Genomic DNA, 12,299 nt, shown 5'->3' with positions numbered 1-12,299 from the left:
TCCCACGGGCTGGAATGGAACCTTTGGTAGGCCAGATTTGGCCCCCGGACCGCATGTTTGACACCTGCTCTGTTGACCACATTGGACCTGAGATTGTTGACTCACTGTCCTCACTGTAACTGTTTTGTAATGTATGTGGAAATGACTATAAACAGTCACTTGCCTGATAAAGGGTTAAGCCTTTTTTTTTCCCTCAGAAAAGCTGGAAAAAGCTAAAGGGTGCATTTAACCTAAGACATCTGTTGGTCACCATTAAACCTGTTGGTGGATCTGTAATGGTCTGAGCGTCCGTCTGTCCCTTTGACTCATCAGCTCTAATGTTTGTTTTGGATGATTTCATGGCAACCAGGAAATATGAGGCCATTGTAAAAGGAGCAGATGCACTCTGGGGTGAAAATACTGTTGTGTAATGATGTTCACTTGGTTTAGGTTCATTAGGTTTTCTTAGTTACATCATGGACAACTTAATTTCAGAAGCAAACAATGTCTGCTTTTTCATTTAGAAGCAGATGTTTTTCAGTCATGTCTTAAAATGACATTTTTCATGGGAGACAAAACCTTGACACCTGTCCTGATGTGTCTCTGAATGTAAACAGGACACATCAGAACCCTGAGGCTGTTTACATCCTCACTAATACTCTGGTCATTATCTGATTTAATGGAGTTATCAGATTCTTAATGATCATGTAAACAGAATAATCAGATCTGTTTTATAGTAATCTGATTATAATAAATCAGATTAACACACGGATTTGTCCCCAATATGCCCATGTCTTCATGCATGTATACAGGTTAAACTGATTATAATAAATCAGATTAACACACCTGAATTTGTCCCCAATGAGTACGGTTACATGATGTTTTTAAAATCCGATTTATTTTTCCAGAAGAAATTAATCTGGAACTATAGTACTTTCTCTTCTGTTTACATGGAAATGTTAAACCCGAATAAAGGTTTACATGTGAAACGTTTATTCGGTTCTCGCAGCCCTTCTGTTGGCTTAGTTTAGCATAGTCACTGCATTTCTATGGTCACACGTAGCCAGTTTTTTAAAGGTGATTTGTTGTCTTTTGTAAGTGATTTTGTGAAATCCGATTCTCCCTAATTCTTTCTTTAGATCTGCGACTTACTGCACTCATACAATCTTGGGACTGTTGTGTTGACGGAAGTTGGAAAATCTTTTTGTTGGAAGGGATGCATGCGCTAAATTAGCTTAGCTTTACCGTTTTAGCTTTGCATTAGTTTTTATTTCCCAAGGTTTTATTAGTGCAGTAAGTCACATGACCATGATTTGAGCCTCAATTTGTGATCATATTGACCCCAGTGGACTAAAGGAATGATTAGGGAGAATTGAATTTCACAAAATCACTCATAAAATACTACAATTCACCTATAAAAGCCTGGCTATGTCTGACCATAGGAATGAAATGATTATGCTAAACTAGGCTAAGCTAAGCTAACGGAAGGGCTGCGAGAACAAGGCAATCGGTGCACTGCAGTGCAAACTGATCTGCCCACTTATCGAACTCATTAGTGCATGACAAATGAATGAATGAAAAACAAGTGGTGAACTCTTCCTTCAGGGTTTTCCAGGCTGGTAGATCCCATCAGAATAGCCCACTGGAACGGTTTGGGTTGACTAGACTGCATTGCATATCCTTCCGCCAGCGCAGAATGTGTGCGTCATCGCGACAGGACAAGACAACGAGCATGTGCAGAATGGAAGGAATAAAGTCCAAACGGAATAAAGGGTTTACATGTCCGAGGAAGAATTTAGACCGGATTCAAAAGTGGATTAAATCAGTGACTTTAATCGGGTTTACATTTAATCCCAACTTTTCTTTTCAACTGGAATAAGGTGTTTACATGGGCATCTGAAATAGGATCTAACCTTTAATCAGATTAAACCAGGAATAAAAGTTGTCATGTAAACGCATGGAATATGCTCATGTCTTCATGCATGTAAACAGGTTAATCTGATTCATTAAAATTTACATCTGCACATATGTAAAAACTATTAACTATATAGAAAACTGAAGTCATTTAGTCAAACATGGACAGAAGACAATAACAAGAGGTCTGAGTCTACCATCATTATGTACATAGTAGTGCGTTGACCCATGGGGAACCACCCATAGGGACTGAAGTCATTAAATGTGTCGTTCCTGTTTTTAACTTCATTTCCCATCATGCAGCATGGTACTGCGCTTTCTGTCAACGGTCAAGGGCAACGCAACGTGATTGTAAGGCTGTTGTATTCCAAAATGACTACCATCTCCCAGAATATTGGTCTTATCAACTTGCTTAGATATTTAATGTGGACACTGGACTATTCCTCAACTGTAGGAACCTAATTGGCCAGTTAAAAACATCTCAATTTCTCAGAACTGTGCAGACACACACACACACACACACACACACACACACACACACACACACACACACACACACACACTCTGAGACCTTCCAGTATTATGATATAGATGTGAAGAAAGAAATTCAGTAATGGACTGAAAAGTCTAAACCAGGCTTTTCCGATTATTACATTTCTGAAGTTCATGTAAATGCGTCAGATCTGATTATTACAAGTATCTGATTATTAACAGTCATTGGATTTTTATGGTCATGTAAAAAGACTCAGTGACTTTTACTTCAGAGACTAAAACAGTGAAAGGGTTTATTTTAGGGATGCATCGATACCACTTTTTTCCAGACAGAGTACGAGTACTTACATTTGAGTACTTGCCGATATCGAGTACCGATACGAGTACTTATTAATCCCATTCCAGTTCTTAGTTCCTTTTGTAAATGTGCTTTATTGTCGTTGCCATTAGTCTGACTGGAACAAGGTGCTGCTACTGACATTTAATGTGTTGGAATGAGCATTTGTCAATCAATCCACCAGGGGGTGTTGCTCTGAATGAACCATACTGGACAAATACCATGAAGAAGAGGAAAGGTTTTTGAAGAGAAGAAGAAAGTCAGTAATAACAAACATGGAGACGACAGAGGCAACACTAATGTGATACTAATATTGCAGCATTTTCACTGGTAAGGTTTAAAAGCTGAGCTTCAGCAGGTAGAGAAAAGAGAAATGAGCGATAAGTTTCGTTTTCACTTCCGCTGGTGGTGGTCCGCACTGCTCCGTACCCCGGCAGTTCCTGGTGGTATTCTCTATCTGGGTACGCATCCGTGAGCATCTGGAAAATGGATGGAATGTACACAGAGGACAGACAGAACGCTGCGTCTGTATCTGTCTGTGTCTGTAACGTTACTTGCAGTCAGCGTTACTTTTATCACCATCATGTATTTACTTAAATCTCCACACTCTTCACACTCTACACACATTATTCCTCCTCCTCGTACCTGCTGCGCTGAACTGTGAATGTCACATGGCCGTAAGTGGTATTGGTGCATTTGTATCGGATATCTTTTACGAGTACAAATACGAGTATACACACTGAGTATCGGAGCCGATGCTGGATACTCGTATGGGGATCGGAGCATCCCTAGTTTATTTACTTACTGAGTCAAACATGTCTGAAGAAAGTTCTGCTTTAAATATAAATGAGAGATTAGTGAATGTCCATGAGGGAGATTAGACGTTAGAGGAGGGAGGGAAAAAACAGCAGTGGGGTTGTTCCTGGTCTATCAGGACAACAGCAGAGTTTTATCGCAGTGACTGAAGTCAGGGCTGCAGGTGAAATGTTGGGAAACAAGCCCAACTACCAGCAATGGTTCAGGAGGATTAAAGAGTCATGAACTTAGAGTCAATACAATTTCACCAGTTGGCTTATGAACACTATGGCATCATCTGGATTGACTTTTTATTGAAAGTTGTGTGACATCAATAACAAGTGTACCTCAGCAGAACATTGTCTGAAAAGACATCGGCAGTGTCTGGAAACCCCCCTGCCCCCCCCACCAGCAGCAGTTCATACTGTACTGAACCCACTATCAATTCTGATCACACAGTTTTGTTCCTGTGCACAGCCAATCCATTTCACATATACAGATCCCCAGGCCACGTCCCATTGTTCCTGCTGTCTCCCTATGCAACGCCGTGGCTTTGTTTGGTCGTTTATTTGGTCTGCTTTACTTTGCAGTTTGCCTCAATGTCACATTTTCTCATTTATTTATTTATAGCACCCGCATACAGATTAAAAGAGGAGAAGAAACCCTTCAGATGGTGGAAATAAAGCAGAATGCAGATCAACATCTAAAGGAAAGTTTGGGTCTGGTCACACAAACAAGTGCAGTTTGTCTCATAACTTTGGATCAGAGTCCACTGACATTCAGATGACTTTACCCAAAATGATCTTTTTGTGCACATATTAATAATTCAGATGGTCTATAGCTGCTGCTTGTTAGAACCGTATCACTGATAATTCCATTCAACATTATTGATGTTTCAAACATCATTACATCAGAGCAAACAGAAAATAGACTACAGCATCAGAAAAAGGCAGTTGTACAGAACACAAATATAATCGAGTATGAGACATAAACTGTATGTTCCTATTTGTCTGTGAGTAGACTTACAAAACTGTCAACCAGAATAAGCCTGGTGGTAGTTCGGTGTGTTAGCCTCAAGTGATACAAATGGAAATGAGATGAGCTGAACACAATTCACTGGCCTGTGTCACACACTAGTACACTAATACTAGTACTAATGGAGGTAACTAGAGGTCCTCAAACCCAGACACACTAACTAGTAGGCCTGTAACGGTACACAAAATTTTCGGTTCGGTACATTTTCAGTTTTCAAAGCCACGGTTCATTTTTTTTCCAGTTCAGTACGGGAAGAAAGAAAACCCCTCAAAATGTCTATTAATGCATTTATGAATTTTAAACATTTTTCCCCCAATTTTTGGAGAAAATAGAATATAGAAAAACAGGAATAATATAATTCTGCTGCTACAAATCAAATGGAAAATAAAATAAATTTCTAATACTAAATGTATTTTAAACATTAGTATTGCACTTTTCCCTGAAAGGTAGTTCTGCATAAAAATACAGTCTACTCTCGTTATACCGCCAACTTCCGTTCACGGCCAAATTGGCGGTATAGCGAAAATGGCGTTACAACGGGTTGCGTCCATAATGTGCATGTCTTTACTATATGATGTCTATGCTGCCTCCGTTAACCCGTTCTAATTACGTTTCTAAATAAATCTTGATTCTGTTATGTTGTACGGCAGGGATCGGCAACCTTTAACACTCAAAGAGCCATTTCGACCCGGTTTCCACGGAAAAGACAACACTGGGTGCCGCACCTCGGAGGTGCCACGGTGCCGCACCTCGGAGGTGCCGCGCCGCGCCGCTGGCGGTATAACGGTCGGGAAATCAATGGTATAAGTGTTTGTGCATGGAACTGGGCTGGCGGATGGCGATAAGCGGAAATGGCGGTATAACGGCGGGCGGTTTAACAAGAGTAGACTGTACCAAAAAAATTCCACATGAAGTACAACATTAACAAGAGGGTAAACTGGTATTCTATTTAAACAAACTGAAGAGAAACTTTGACAACACAATGAACCAAATTATTTATTTTAGGACAGAGAACAAACTGTTTAGGACACTGTGTGTATTTGTGTGTGCCTGTGTGCATAGGGATTTTTTTTTTTTTTTGTCAGAGCTGGGGGGTAGAGGGGGCACGCAGTTATATACCTGGGGGTGTGGTCCATAACTAACGTAACGAACGCTGTCGTGAAACTTTACATACTTTCAACGTTCTGTTTATTCTTCTATTATACAGCATGTATGATAGACAGACAGACAGACAGAGCTAGTGTAAGTGTTTTAGAACTACCGTAGTTCCTAGGGGCCAAACAACGTCCGTCTTATTAACGTCTCTTTCCTCATTGTTGCCTTTCACCTGAACCTGAACTGATCCAAACTGGACTGTACTGATGGTGGAGGGTCTTCAGTCTCTTCCTTCCAGGTTCACATCATATTTGTTGGTTTTTTTAACCTTATATCAGCTGCTATTTCATATTTTGGGTCAATGTGTGCGTCCTTCCATATGTCTGTGTGAAACTTGTGCGGATTTAAAGTTCCGCATCGAACGAGATCTTTCGTTCCTTTTTCTTTTTCTCATCATACTGTGCCGTTTCGGTACAGCTGTGTACCGTTACCGGCCTGCTAACTAGTACTAATGGAGGTAAGTAGAGGTCCTCAAACCCAGACACACTAATAGAAGTCTGCATGTGAGGGCAGGAGCTTCTCTACATCTTTTCAGCTGCTCTTGGGGGTTTACAGGTTTTCCAGTCTGAAGAATGCTGGTGTGGCTTTTACAAAACCATAATTAAACTTATTGCATAAATACATTCTACATTAAATGATAGAAGTAAAATGATAAAGGTAAAATGAGTCACCTGGCTTTAACCATTTGCTCTTATCTCTTGAAATGTGTAGTGGATGTAAACATTGAGGGAAAGCAGGATCTTCATGTGTGTGGATCTGTTGCACGTGGTAAAGTATAGAGGTCCACTTCGCCCCTCTTTCCTGGGGTGTTGTAGAGGAAGCAGCAGTCCAATAGATGTGATTTTTTTTAGACTGCCAAGCGACTTCTTGAGTATAGTACAGTCTTTGTTTTGTGCAAACTTCACCATCTTTTTGGATGGCCCTAAAAACAGATAGAAAAATATATATGTATTGCCTAAAGAATTGATAATACACAGACGTTCCATTACTACCTGCAGTAGAGTATTGCATGTTAGTCATTGTAGGGAATATTAACAACAAAAATATAAACGCATGAACAAATATTTTTAGTAGGGGTGGGCAAGTTAACGCGTTATTACCGCGTTAATGCATTCATTAAATAACCCCGACAATTTTTTTTATCTCACGTTAACGCCGTTTTATTATTGTTCTGCCTTTCAAGCAAGTCTTAGTTGATTTATACATACGGACTCTTATTTTGAAACTAATGCTTTTATTTTGCCAGTCCAAACACCGGTGCTGTGTGTATGTGCAGCTGAGAGGAGAAAACCGGCGAACTTTACAAGTAATGCTGATGTTTAAGCTAATTTGTTTATGCAAGCAGTCAGAGATGGGTTGCTAATTCTTTATGCAGGCTCATGCTAAGTTTATGCAAATTCATTGGCTGTGTTTAGGTCTAATATGTCAGCCTTTGAACTAACCTTTACTCATTTACGATGTGAATGTTGTCATTTTATCTCGATGCTAACTTGAATGGGAAAATCCATAGACACGATAACGATTAACATTTACAGGTTAATTAAAGATTTACAACGTCTTTTTATTCAGCAACAAAGGTTCACATCAGAGATATTTGATACTATTCATTCTTACAACAACTGAACATGAAATACTCACAGGCAAACGTTTTTGGGACCATACAAACAAGAGTGAAAGAAACATGTCTGTTAGTTCTATGTCCGAACTGACTACGGTAACACAGAAAGGACAAAGCATACGTTAGTGCAACTTATCCTGACCACTTCAGGGCCCCTTTTGCTTGCTTTGAACAACTGAACATCACATATTAATGGGCTTATTAGTATCAGTACTGATTAGTGGGCTTAAGACTCCTGTCAATCACTCACAACTGTAAATACACTGGTGGGGACATAAACATGTGTACAAGTAGTGGTTTTTTTACATGGACATTTTCATTTTAAATGTCTTCAGATGGTGGGGTTGAGAAGGACACAGTTGTTTGGAAGCACTGACGTGCAATTATTTTTATCACTGGAGTACTTCCAGTCTGGAATATCACTGAAAGGCAATACATCCTGTTGATGCACCCCCCAACAACTATGAGATTGATTGCAGAAAGCCATGTGATTAATCGCGATTAAAAATTTTAATCGCTGCCCACCACTAATTTTTAGTTATTTTTATGTCATAAAATATAGTACATATCCCAAAATAACAGTACATATTTGTTAACAAATCAGCTTTAATTTGCGAGCATTGCAATCAATTTTAAAGCAATAGTCCTGCAGTAATGGCAGCAAGAGCACAATGGGGGTCAATGGGCCAAGTTCACAGACGTCAGTAACGCATGTGTCCACCATTAGCCTCGCGTAGAGCAGAACACCGGCAACGCATGGACATCACCAAGTTGTCAACTGTGGGCTGGGGGATATTGTCCCATTCCTCCTGGAGTGCCACTCGCAGTTGGTGAATGTTCTGGGGAACTGGAACCCGGTGGCGGACACGCCTATCCAGAACATCCCAGAGGTTTTCAATGGGTGACATGTCTGGTGACATGTCTGGCGGCCAGTTGAGGACAGGAATATCCTCCTCCTCTAGGAAGTCCCTGCATATCCTGGCAATGTGCGGGCGGGCGTTGTGTTGTTGGAAAGTCACATGATGGAGCTCCACAAAGGGCGCAACAATAGGTCTCAGGATTTCATCTCGGTAACGTTGCGCATTCAGGTTGCCATCGATGAAATGCAGACGTGTACGCTGTCCATGGCAAATGCCTGCCCACACCATGACACTACCGCCACCATGAGCCACCCATCATAGGACATTAGCGTCAGCATAACACTCACCAACACGGCGCCAAACACGGACTCTGCTATCAGCATGGTACAGCTGGAAGCGAGATTCGTCACTAAAGAGCACGGTCCTCCAACGTGCAAGTGTCCAGTGCACATGAACATTGACCCAGTCCAGTCGTGTCCGACGTCAGGCTGCTGTGAGGTCGAGGCCCTGGTGTGGTCGACGTGACCGGAGATGAGCCTCCTGCAGCCGGTTCCTGACTGTCTGGGCTGAAATTCGCCTGTTGTGAAGACCGACAGTCTCATCAGCAGTTCTGGTTGCTGGGCGGGTCTGATCATGCAGGTGCTGGAGCCGCATGTACTGGTCCTGTGCGGGCGTGGTCACACGTGGCCGGCGGGCATGTGCGCGGTTCACTGTGGTACCAGTCCTCTCTGAAGCGAGTCCTCAGGCGGCTGATATTGGAATGATGCACATTCAGTTGTGCTGCCACTGCAGTAACAGATAACCCAGCATTGAGCATGCCAATGGCACGTTCCCTCATGATTTGCGACATCTGTGGCATGTTGACAAGTGACAAAAGTGAACATTTTGGTGTGCCCTTTTATTGTCCCAAGTCTAAGGAGTGTCTGTGTAATGGTCACGCTGTGTGATCAGCACCTAGACATTCCACACCTGTCTCATGGGTGGATTAGCACTAATACACCTAATGTCTGATTCTCACCAGTGTGCACAAAATTTATCACATGGCTTGAAAGCAGGCCCGTACTGGCTAATCGGGAGGACCGGGACAATTCCCGGTGGGCCGATTTAATATTTGGGCCGCGAGGGCCGGAGTTCACTTTAAATATGTATTTAATATTTTATTTATTTATTTTTTGGGGGCCGGTGTTCAGTCATAGCACTGAGTTGATCACATAATCTGCAGCCGCTGTTCCTGGCCCCCACCCCCTCTACGAGCAAACTGTTTGTTTTCTTCTTTTTTTGCGGACACACCGTGACCTGGCCTAACATGTCCTTGCATACGGTTAGTAGCTCTAGACTGTATCTGTGGAGCATATACCATCTGTGTTCTGTAGGCTGTGGATGGTCAGCTGTGTTTGCTGTTAGAAACATGGATAATAGAAAAAGCAAAGGTGGTGTGGAGAAGCAAGAATTAAAAGAGGAAAGCTCTGGAAGCAAACACAGCCAAATGTGACAAAATCGGCAACTTTGTCACAAAAACGACCTCCCGGTTGGAAACAACTAATGAGGACGATGAAACGGGTAAACCACCTTTCAAGTTAGGTAATTATTGAGTCAGTGAATTGTGTGGCATTGTGGCGTGGAACATAATGTTATGCAGTTTAAATAATAGTATGATGCGACGCCACAGAACTGGGAAACTTTGTCTTGTAGCTCCTCAGATTCAGAAAGCAGATCCAGCAGCAGGCACCAGCCATGAGCCCACAAGTCCAGAGTGGGCAGGTAGGACTGCTCAGAGAGGGAAGAGGATTAGAAGAAATAGGCTCCAATGAAGAGTATGGTGTAGGCCTGTTCAGTATGAAAGGTGCTCTGAGATGCTCCAGGATTCAGCACTACATGAATGAAACTGACACCAAGGCTTTGAAAATAGAAGATTTGTGCTGAGAATTCTGAGCATTTTTAAAATGTGATTTAGTGTCAGAAGCAGAGCCAGGAGCCAGTAGTGATGAGGGGATTGTTCCTGTCAGGATGGAAGGAAAAGGTGAGCTGTTGGAACAGACTGTGTGAACAAGCAGTAGTTCCAGTAAAACCACTTTCTATACCCAAACCATAGTCCTGACCTATTTTAATTTTTATTATTAAAAGTGAGACAGTAAATACACAAAGCCCACAACTGAAAGGCAATAGCACAAAGTAATATTAAATAAAGCTGCATATTTTGCCAATGTAAATATCTTAATTAGTAAAGTAAGTCCAAATGTCTGTAGATATTTTTTATTGTGATCCAGGTGCAGGTGAGTCTAGAGAAACTGGAGGAAGTGTGAAAGGGAGAGCAGAGTCTACTGATGACAGAGGAGCAGCTCAGCAGCACAACCCTGAACCACTAGGCACAAATGACACAGATGAAGATGAGTCTGTCTCGCGATGTTGTTCACTTCTCATACATTCCTGTTGCGCTGTTTTCTCATTCGATCTCTGCTCAGTGCATTTGTCGGTAGACTGCGGGCGTCTCTGGGCTTCAATGGGACTAAGTGGAACAGTTTTTTTCATTGCGTCAAAACTGGATGGTAATTGGGTAAATGCCACGAGGTTGTCCCGCCCCCGGGCGTCTCTGGGGGTGAATGGAGATGTGGGCGGAGCTCGGCCAGGCTGGACGCCAGAATCCCACGTGCTGATTGGAGGATCAGTCGAAAGGCTGAATCTCATTTGATTGACAGCTGTTTTGAGCTCTGCTCCTTCGCTGACACAGTTCAGTTTAATACCGTTGCACATTCTGCTGTGAAAGAGAGAGAGAAACCACTACGAAATTACTCGTTCATTTCTTGCACTGTAAATAAAACACACTCATTATACTTCCTTGTGTCAATTTAACATAATTTCAGCGTTTTTTTGTTTCAGTTACATAATTTAATCATTTCTTGTTCAAGTTTAATATCATTTTGTAGATAGTTAAATCAATCAAACTGTCGGCTAGGTCGGAGTGAAAGGAGCATCTGTAGTTTAAAAGGCTGAAGTCTTACACCCACAACACAATGGGCCAAGGCAATCTGAGCAGCCCAGCTCTGCTGGACATTGAGAGGACACTGGTCCAGTCCCTAGAAAAGACGCCTGCTTGATATGATAAGGTCACTGAGCATTTTCTTTAAAAGGAACAGAGGGATGAATTTATGTTTAAATAACTTGACAATTATTTTTGATGTAAGCCGACAATGAGCTTCCCCTGTCTGAAAGACGAGCAGCCGCCACTGGACTGGGCCCACCTCAAACAGCTTGAAAAGGCATTTTTCACAGATGATATAAGTTGGGGTTCTGTGGATTGGTGCTGTTGACTCTGGTCTGTCGTTACAAAAACATACATTACCATTGAAAACAAATGTACAAATGTACCTGCATAATAGCTTTGTTCTTGGAACTTTACTTACTTCTCATCCGCCACCTCTGACAAAGCAGTGATGGAATCTTCAGGATTATATATCGAATCCTGTGGATCCAGTATGTTCATTGTTGAGCTGCCTTCTAAAGGGTCATCCTCCTCTTCTGTCCCCCTTAAGGCTCATTTGTACGTAAATAGGTTGGTCCATTTCTAACGTTGTCATGCGTCACTGCCTTCATACTTCCATGCGTCCTGTACATTGGAATAAGCGTTTCTCCATCAGTCCCCTAGAGGCCAGGTAGTTTTTCACTAAGTCCCACGGTCGCTCTTTGAAAGCCACTATTTATGGAAACTATTCTGTTCAAATCTCCATACAGCTTCCACTGTTCTCGGTGGTACTGCTCAGTTTTGTCCGTCCGGGTACACATCCACAAACTCCCAAAAAAGGAACAGAAGTACACATGTAATGTACGCAGGGACAAACAGAACGCTCCGTCTGTATCAGTCTGTGTCTTTAACGTAGAACATAAATGAGCCCTTAGTCATGGTCTCTTTGACTTATTAATTAATTAATTAATTAATTAATTAATTAATTAAATAGGGACAATGCATATTAATGAACATCTACAATAATTGCAGCTGTAAATATGCCAGATTGTAGCGGCAAAGCTAATTTCCATCTGTAGTCCCTAGGCAGGTGACAGGAAAGACAGTTAACAAAAATGCAAAACATCATAACAACACACAGAACAACACAGTGAG

The 12,299-nt window shown here is 41.8% G+C and overlaps 1 long non-coding RNA gene across 1 annotated transcript; it reads left to right on the top strand.

Annotated features, from left to right (window-relative positions):
• The first annotated feature begins 3,697 nt into the window (after positions 1–3,697).
• On the top strand, positions 3,698–11,941 carry LOC115425209 (uncharacterized). Its single transcript, XR_003936203.1, has 3 exons — positions 3,698–3,708; positions 7,385–7,390; positions 11,831–11,941. It is a non-coding gene; the product is annotated as an uncharacterized LOC115425209 (long non-coding RNA).
• The last annotated feature ends 358 nt before the right edge of the window (positions 11,942–12,299 follow it).

Source organism: Sphaeramia orbicularis, chromosome 9 (genome assembly GCF_902148855.1).
Source record: "Sphaeramia orbicularis chromosome 9, fSphaOr1.1, whole genome shotgun sequence".
NCBI classification, from domain to species: Eukaryota; Metazoa; Chordata; class Actinopteri; order Kurtiformes; family Apogonidae; genus Sphaeramia; species Sphaeramia orbicularis.
This window is presented reverse-complemented; position numbering and strand designations above follow the sequence as displayed.